Genomic DNA, 9,217 nt, shown 5'->3' with positions numbered 1-9,217 from the left:
CAGTGGGGAGTCTGCTTCTCCCTCTCCCTCAGCCCCTCCCTGCTGCTCATTCTTGTTCTCTATTTCAAATAAATAAACAAATAAAATCTTGAAGAAGAAGAGGAGGAGGAGGAGGAAGGAGAGGAGTAGGGTCCCGAATTTTAAGCTCTGTGGCTAGAGAGTGGGGCACCACCATGTTCATCCTGCCCATCAGTACTGAAAGCCTTCAGGGAGCAAAACAGCACCACCTAGTGGAGTCTGGCGCCGCTTACACCAAGTCCTGCCTCCCTTGTGCACTGAAGGTTTCCACAAGGGCAAGTCCACCTGAGAATCAGTGCAACAGGCCCCTACCCCAGAAGACCAGCACAAACAACTCACTCACATCAAGTTTACTGGTCATAGAGGGCTCCAAAGCTTCAGCTCTGGGGAAAATAGTATCTAGTATCTTTATACTTTTATTCTTTAGTTTTTTATTATTTTTCAGTTACTTTATTATTCTTTTCAGTTATTTTCTTTTAAAGATTTTATTTATTTGACAGACAGAGATCTCAAGTAGGCAGAGAGGCAGGCAGAGAGAGTGGGGGGGAAGCAAGCTCCCTGCCGAGCAGAGAGCCCAATGTGGGACTCGATCCCAGGACCCTGAGATCATGACCGGAGCTGAAGGCAGAGGCTCAACCCACTGAGCCACCCAGGTGCCCCATTTTCAGTTTTTTTTTTTTAATTTTCTTAATTTATATATATATATATATATATATATATGTTACATATTTTTAATTTTTTTCCTTTCATTGTGTGTGTGTGTGTGTGTGTGTGTGTATATATATATATATATATATATCTTTTTCTTTCTTTCATATTTTGAGCTCTTGTCCCTTTTAATAAGCAGACCAAAACACACCCAGGATTTAGTTTTATTGTTGTTGTTGCTATTGTTTTTTCTTTTTCTTCTTTTCTGGAAAAAATAACGAGATGGATAAATTCAACCCAAAAGAAAGAACAAGAGGTAGTACTTATAGCCAGGGATTTAATCAAGATAGTTGTAACTAAGATGTCTGAACGGCAATTTAAAACAACAAATATAAAGATAGTAGCTGAGCTTGAACACACAGAAAACACTAGAGAATCCCTTACTGTAGGGATAAAAGAACTAAAATCTAGTCTTTTCTAGGCAGAAATTAAAATGCTATAACTTAGATGTAGTCCCAAGAGGATGAATGAAGTAGAAAGCAAGGATGAATGAAGTAGAAAAGTGAATCAGTGACATAGAAGATAAAATTATGGAAAATAATGAAGCTAAAAAGAAGAGGAAAAGAAAACTGTCTGGTCACAAAGGTAGACTTAGGGAACTCAGTGATTACATAAAGCAAAATAATATCCACACAATAGGAGTCACAGAAGAAGAGCTGGGAAATAGGGGCAGAAGGCTTATTTGAATAAATTATAGCTGAGAACCTTCCTAAGGTGAAGAAGGAAACAGGCATTCAAGTCCAAGAGGCACAGAGAACCCCCCTCAAAATCAACAAAAAGAGGTCAACACCATAAACTTGCAAATTACAAAGAGAAAGAGAATATTCTGAAAGCAGTGTGGGACAAGTGTTCCTTAACTTACAAGGTTAGGCACATAACGCTAGCAGCAGATCTGTCCACAGAGACCTGGCAGGCCAGAAAGGACTGGCATGATATAATCAAGGTGCTAAATGGGAAAAATATGCAGCCAAGAATACATTATCCAGCACAGCTGTCATTCAGAATAGAAGGAGAGATAAAGAGTTCCCAAGAAAAAACAAAAAACTAAATGAACATGTGAACACTAAACCAGCTCTGCAAGAAATATTAAAGGGGACTCTTTGAGTGAAAAGAGAGACCAAAAGTAAAAAAGACTAGAAAGGAAGAGAGACAATCTATAGGAACAGCAATTTTACAGGTAATACAAGGCACTGACTGTATATTTTTCAATAATTACTCTGAATGTAAATGGACTAAATGATCCAATCAAAATACATAAGGTATCAGAATGGATTAAAAAAAATACAAGATCCATCGATACGCAGTCTACAAGAAACTCATTATAGACCTAAAGTCACCTCCAGATCACCTATCTCCAGTGGGTAGAGAACCATTTATCATGCTAATGGGCATCAAAAGAAAGCTGGGGTAGAGATCCTTACATCAGACAAACTAGATTTTAAACCAAAGACTGTAATAAGAAATGAAGGACACTGTATCATAATAAAGGGTTCTATCCAACAAGAAAATCTAACAATTGTAAATATTTATGCCCCTAACTTGGGAACAGCCAAATATATAAATCAGTTAGTAAAAACAATTAAAGAAACTCATTGATAATAACACAATAATGGTAGGGGACTTTAACAACCCACTCAACAGGAATGGACAGATCATGTAAGTAGAAGATCAACACGGAAAAAATGGCTTTGAATGACACACTGGCCATGATGGACTTAACAGATATATTCAAAGCATTTCATCCTAAAGCAGCAGAATACACATTCTTTTTGAGTGTACATGGAACATTCCCCAGAACAGATCACATACTGGGTCCCAAATCAGGCCTCAACCAGTACAAAAAGATAGAGATCCTATCATACATATTTCCAGACCACAGTGCTATGAAACTTATGTGTCTTGAGACACATAAGAAAAAAATTTGAAAGGACCACAAACACACAGAGAGTAAAGAACAGCCTACTGGGGGTGCCTAGGTGGCTCAGTTGGTTAAGCCTCTGCCTTCAGCTTAGGTCATGATCCCAGGGTCCTGGCACTGAGCCCCACGTCGGGCTCTCTGCTCAGTGGGGAGCCTGCTTCTCCCTCTCCCTCTACAGTTCCCCTGCTTGTGCTCTCTTTCTCACTCTCTTTCTCAAATAAAAAATCTTTGTAAAAATTAAAAAAAAAAACAACAGCCTACTAAAGAATGATTCAGTCAACCAGGAAACTAAAGAATTATTTTTAAAAATGTATGGAAGCAAATGAAAATGAAAACAAAAACATGATAATCCAAAACCTTTGGGATACAGTAGAGACGGTCCTAAGAGGGAAGTACATAGCAGTACAAGCCTTTCTCAAGAAGCAAGAAAAGTCCAAATATACAACTTAAACTTACACCAAAGGAGCTGGAAAAAATAAAGCCTAAATCAAGCACAAGAAGAGAAATAATAAAGATCAGAGCAGAAATCAATAATACAGAAATTAAAAAAAAAAAAACAAAAACGGGGTGCCTGGGTGGCTCAGTGGGTTAAGCCTCTGCCTTCAGCTCAGGTCATGATCTCAGGGTCCTGGGATTGAGCCCCACATCAGGGTCCCGGCTCAGCAGGGAGCCTGCTTCCAACCCCCGCCCCCTGCACCTGCCTCTCTGCCTACTTGCGATCTCTCTCTCTGTCAAATAAATGAATCTTTAAATAAGAAAGAAATAAAAAATTTTAGAAAAACAATAGAACAGACCAATGAAACTAGGAGCTGGTTCTTTGAAAGGATTAACAAGGTACATAAAACCCTAGCCAGACTTAACAAAAAGAGAAAGGACCCAAATTAATAAAATCATGAATGAAAGAGGAGAGATCACAACCAACACCAAAAAAATACAGTTTTAAGAGAGTATTATGAGCAGTTATAGGCCAATAAATTGGGCAATCTGGAAAAAATGGATAAATTCCTAGAAACATATAAACTACCAAAACTGAAATAGGAAGAAATAGAAAATCTAAACAGATCCATAATCATCAAAGAAATTGAATCAGTAATCGTAAGTCTCCCAACAAATAGGAGTCCAGGGCTAGACGACTTCCCAGGGGAATTCTAGCAAACATTTAAAGAAGAGCTAACACCTATTCTTCTGAAACTTTTCCAAAAAATAGAAATGGAAGGAAAACTTCCTAACTCATTCTATTACTAACTCATTCGAGCATTACCTTGATCCCCAAACCAAAGACCCGCTAAAAAGGAGAATGACAGACAAATATCCCTGATGAACATGGATACAAAAACTCTCAACAAGGTACTAGCTAACTGGATTCAACAGTTTAATCCTTTTAGGATTTTAGGATTTATTATTTTAGGACTGACAGCTAATATCACCCTCAACAAGGAAAAACTGAAAGCTTTTCCCCTAAGGTCAGGAACACAACAAGGTTATCTATTCTCACCACTGTTGTTCAACATAGTACTGGGAGTCCTACTCTCAGCAATGAAACAACAAAAAGAAATAAAAGGAATCCAAATCAGTAAGGAAGAAGTCAAACTTCCACTATTTGCAGATGACATGATACTCTATGTGGAAAACCTGAAAGACTCCACCAAAAAATTGCTAGAACTGACACAGGAATTCAGCAAAGTTGCAGGATTTAAAATCAATGTGCATAAGTCTGTTGCATTTCTACACACTAACAATGAAGCAGCAGAAGAGAAATCAAGGAATCAGTCCTGTTTACAATTGCACCAAAACCCATACGATGCCTAGGAATAAACCTAATCAAAGAGGTAAAGGATCTGTACTCTGAAAACTATAGAACACTTATGAAAGAAATTGAGGGAGACACAAAGAAATGCAAAAACATTCTATGCTCATGGATTGGAAGAACAAATACTGTTAAAATGTCCATGTGACCCAAAGCAATCTACACATTCAATGCAATCCCTACCAAAATGCCACCCGCATTTTTCACAGAGCTGGAGCAAACAATTCTAAAATTTTGTGTGGAGCCAGAAAAAAACCCAAATAGACAAAGTAATATTGAAAAAGAAAACCAAAGCTGGAGGCATCACAATTACAGACTTCAAGCTGTATTAAAGAGCCGTAGTCATCAAGATAGTATGATATTGGCGGAAAAACAGACACATAGATCAGTGTCTGATCAGAATAGAACAGAATAGAGAACCCAGCAATTGACCCTCAACTCTATGGTCTACTAATCTAAACGCGGGAAAGAACATCCAATGGAAAAAAGACAGTCTCTTCAAGAAATGGTTCTGGGAAAACTGGACAGCCACATGCAGAAGAATAAACTGAACCACTTTCCTACACCATACACAAAAATAAATTTAAAATGAGTGAAAGACCTAAATGTGAGACAGGAATCCATCAAAATCCTAGAGAAAAACACAGGAAGCAACCTATTTCGATCTTGGAGGCAGCACCTTCTTACTAGATACATCTCCAGAGGAAAGGGACAAAAGCAAAAATGAACCATTGGGACTTCATCAGGATAAAAAGCTTTTGTGCAGCAAACAAAACAACCAACGAAACTAAAAGGCAACCTTTGGAATGGGAGAAGATATTTGCAAATTATGTATCAGATAAAGAGCTGGCATTCAAAATCTATAAAAAAACTTACAAAACTCAACACCCCAAAAACAAATGATCCAGTGAAACAATGGGCAGAAGACATGAACACACATTTCTCCAAAGCAGACATACATACAAATGGCCCACAGACACATAAAAAGATGCTCAACATCACTCACCATCAATGAAATACAAATCAAAACCTCAGGGCACCTGGGTGGCTCAGTGGGTTAAGCCTCTGCCTTCGGCTCAAGTCATGACCTCAGGGTCCTGAGATCAAGCCCTGCGTCGGGCTCTCTGCTCAGTGGGAGCCTGCTTCTCCCTCTCTCTGCCTGCCTCTGCCTACTTGTGATCTCTCTTTCAAAAAAATAAGTAAAATCTTTAAAAAGAGAGAGAGATACCACATTACACCAGTCAGAATGGCTAAAATTAACAAGTCAGGAAATAACAGACGTTGATGAGGATGTGGAGAAAGGGAATGGTGAGAATGCAAACTGCCACTGTTCTGGAAAACAGCATAGAGTTAAAAATAGAACTACCCTATGACCCAGCAATTGCCCTACTGGGTATTTATCCAAAGGAGACAAACATAGTGATCCAAAAGGGCACCTGTACCCCAGTGTTGATAGCAGCAATGTCTACAATGGCCAAACTATGGAAAGAGCCCTGATGTACATTGACAGATGAATGGATAAAGAAGATGTGGTCATTTATACACACACACACACACATATATATACACATACACAGACACAATGGAATATATTACTTGGCCATCAAAAAAGAATAAAATCTTGCCATTTGCAGCAACATAGATAGAACTAGAGGATATTATGCTAAGTGAAATAAGTCAATCCGAGGAAGACAAACACCGTATGACTTCACTCATATGTGAACTTTAAGAAACAAAACAGATGAATATAAGGGAAAGGAAGGAAAAAATAAAATAAGATAAAAACAGAGAGGGAGACAAACCATAAGAGACTCTAAACTATAGAGAACAGACTGAAGGTTGCTGGAGGGGAGCTGGGTGAGAGGAAGGGGTCACTGGGTGATGGGCCTGGAGGAGAACACGTGATGTTAAGAGCACTGCGTGTTATACGCAACTGGTGAATCACTAAATTCTACCCCTGGAACTAATAATACAATATGTGTTAACTAAATTGAATTTAAATTTTAAAAGAGGGGGAGCAGGGAGGACAGGGTTCCCCAGGGACAATGAGACCATACCCCCTTCCCCTCCCACGCCACCTTGTCCAATCTGCTCCTAGCATCTCCTCAGGCAGAGTTCATGTATTAGAGGACCCTAGGGAAGCTGAAAGTTAAAACTCCCGACCCTTGTCCCTTCCTGGTAGGTTGAAAAGCGCCTCCTAGCACTTCACAAGTGTAGCAGCAGAACACTAGCAGGACTAGGACTAGGTCCGTTCAAACCTGTCTCCCCTGCCCCGCCCCCTGCGAGTGGCATAGACTCTGTGCATTTTATTTTGTGAGAAACAGGTGTGAGTGACAAACGGGGCACTTCCTGCCACAGCCTCCTTCTCTCCCTGTGTAGGTGTCCAGGCCTCAGGTTCTGGAGCCCCTGGTAAGCACATCCTGAAATGGACGTTCTTCACCCCCAAGCAGCCCGTGGTCTACCAGTCTGCGGTTGAATGGAACATCTCAACAGCAGAACAAAGTCACAGAATAGAGCTTCTCCTCGTAACACTTATGTTCTGAGACCCAACTGAGGCTTCCCTCCCTCCTTCAAAACATAAGACTCTACAGAAAGAGTGTCCAGCTTCTTCCTCAGAGACAGGACTCTCCCCTGTCCGTGAATTCTCTCCTGGACCATGTACAGCATCTAAGAGGAAACCCAAGCCTCTTTACATACAGATGGGCTCGTGGCTGGGACCAGTAGAAGACAGGGGGCACTGCCTGCAGCCAGCGGGGGCCCCGGCAGAGCAGCTGCATTTCCCAGCAAGGGCCCAAGTCCTCTCTAACCTGCAATCCCAGCCCTTTCGCCTCCCCTGCCGGTGCCGGTACCTCCTACCCTAGTCTGCAGCCCAGCTGGGAAGTGGCTCGGCTCCTCCAGGAGACGCCGCTGGGTCAGACTGGATCCTGGTCAGCAGTGTGGCCAGGCTGGGCGAGCCCTGTTTCCTGAGCTGGCTGTTGCTGCTGCATAAGCCCCCAGAGGAGGACAGGCCTCCTGTGGCCACAGCAGGTGTACAGGTAACAAGACCAGGGGAGGGGACCCAGAGGGTCTTCTCCACAGGGAGGAGGGGCCATGTACAGGGTGGGGAGAGTGTAGCCAGGTACACCCCCAGGCCATCTCATTTAGTGAACAGAGCAAAGTCAGCGGCTCCAAACTCAGCATTCACTGAAATAGCCCATTCATCCGGCTCTGATTTCAAGATCTCTGGAAACTTCTTCATTCATTTCCTTTTCATGGCTGCTGGAGGGATTCCCATTATGTGGGGCCCAGGGATTCCCAGGGACTCTGGGGACCTTGATTAACTTTGAACACACCGCATGAGACTCCGGCCCAGCCTTCTGACCCCAGCAGTCCCTGGAAACCAAAGCAAGACAGACTGGCATCCTGGGGCGGAGGTGGAGGCAGAGCCAAGGGTCTCCAGCCGGCTGGAGGACCGCCTGCACAGAGACAGACATTTCCAAGTCTCTGAAGTCCAGGTCTTCTTCCCTGGAGTTGGACTCAGCGTTCAGGGGTTACAGCACAGGAATGGGGGGGGTGGCGCAGATATGACATGTCGTGAAGAGGTCCTCCCTTGGGACGCCTGGGTGGCTCAGTTGTTGGGCATCTGCCTTCGGCTCGGGTCATGATCTCAGGGTCCCGGGATCAAGCTCCCTGCTTGGCGGGAAGCCTGCTTCTCCTCTCCACTCCCCCGCTTGTGTTCCCTCTCTGGCTGCCTCTCTGTGTGAAATAAATAAAACCTTTAAAAATTTTTTTCGGAAAAAAAAAGAAGAGGTCCTCCTAGTAGGCTCCTTGCTAGGAGGACTGTTTTCCTTCTCCAAGAAAAAAACAATCATTGGGCTCCTTTGAGGCATGTGGACAGACAGGATCTCTGCAGTTTGGGCCACAATCTTCAAAGTGATGGGCTTTCTTTTTTTTTTTTTAAGTTTTATTTATTTATGTAATCTTTATATCCAACGTGGGATTAGAATCCGTGACCCCAAGATCAAGAGTCACATGCTCTTCCGACTGAGCCAGCCGGCACCCCTTAAAATGACAGGCTTTCTGACTAGAGCCGTATCAGGGGCCTTCGCCAGATTTCAGGAAGGGTGCTCGATCAAGGCCTGATTTCTGCTGGGACCTCCACAGAAACTGAGTAGGAATGGAGCCCTGGGCCTGGAGCACTGGGCAGCCCCTCTGGACCACATTCACCTCTCAGACACATGAACCTTGGTCTCTGTCTCAGCCATCGCTGGGGCTCACACCAACCCAGGGCCCCACTGGAGACCCTTACATGACTTATTTTTTAAAAGTAGCTCCCAGTCCTTTTCCCTTTATTTTTCATTACCACTTTATCTATTAGCCATTTCTTTTCTTTTTTAAAAAATTTATTTATTTGAGGGTCACCTGGGTGGCTCAGTCATTAAACAGCTGCCTTCAGCTCATGTCATGATCCCAGGATCCTGGGATTGAGCCCTGCATCAGACTCCCTGCTAGCTGGGAAGCCTGCTTCTCCCTCTCCCACTCCCCCTGCTTGTGTTTCCCTCTCTTGCTGTGTCTTTTTCTGTCAAATAAATAAAATCTTTAAAAAAAATTATTTATTTGAGAGGGAGAGAGAAAAAGAGAGCACATGAGCAGGGGGAGGGACAGAGGAGAGAATCCCAAGCAGATGCCCTGCTAACCGTGGAGCCTGCCCCAGGGCTTGATCTCATGACCCTGGGAACACGACCTGAGTCAAAACCAAGAGTCTGATGCTTCTTAACTGACTGAGC

The 9,217-nt window shown here is 42.8% G+C and overlaps 1 pseudogene; it reads right to left on the bottom strand.

The window, feature by feature from the left end:
• Positions 1-7,587: 7,587 nt before the first annotated feature.
• LOC116871766 lies at positions 7,588-8,653 on the bottom strand (annotated as a pseudogene).
• Positions 8,654-9,217: the final 564 nt, after the last annotated feature.

The sequence above is a fragment of the Lontra canadensis genome, unplaced genomic scaffold (assembly GCF_010015895.1).
Source record: "Lontra canadensis isolate GAN:19392208 unplaced genomic scaffold, GSC_riverotter_1.0 scaffold27, whole genome shotgun sequence".
Classification (NCBI taxonomy): Eukaryota; Metazoa; Chordata; class Mammalia; order Carnivora; family Mustelidae; genus Lontra; species Lontra canadensis.
This window is presented reverse-complemented; position numbering and strand designations above follow the sequence as displayed.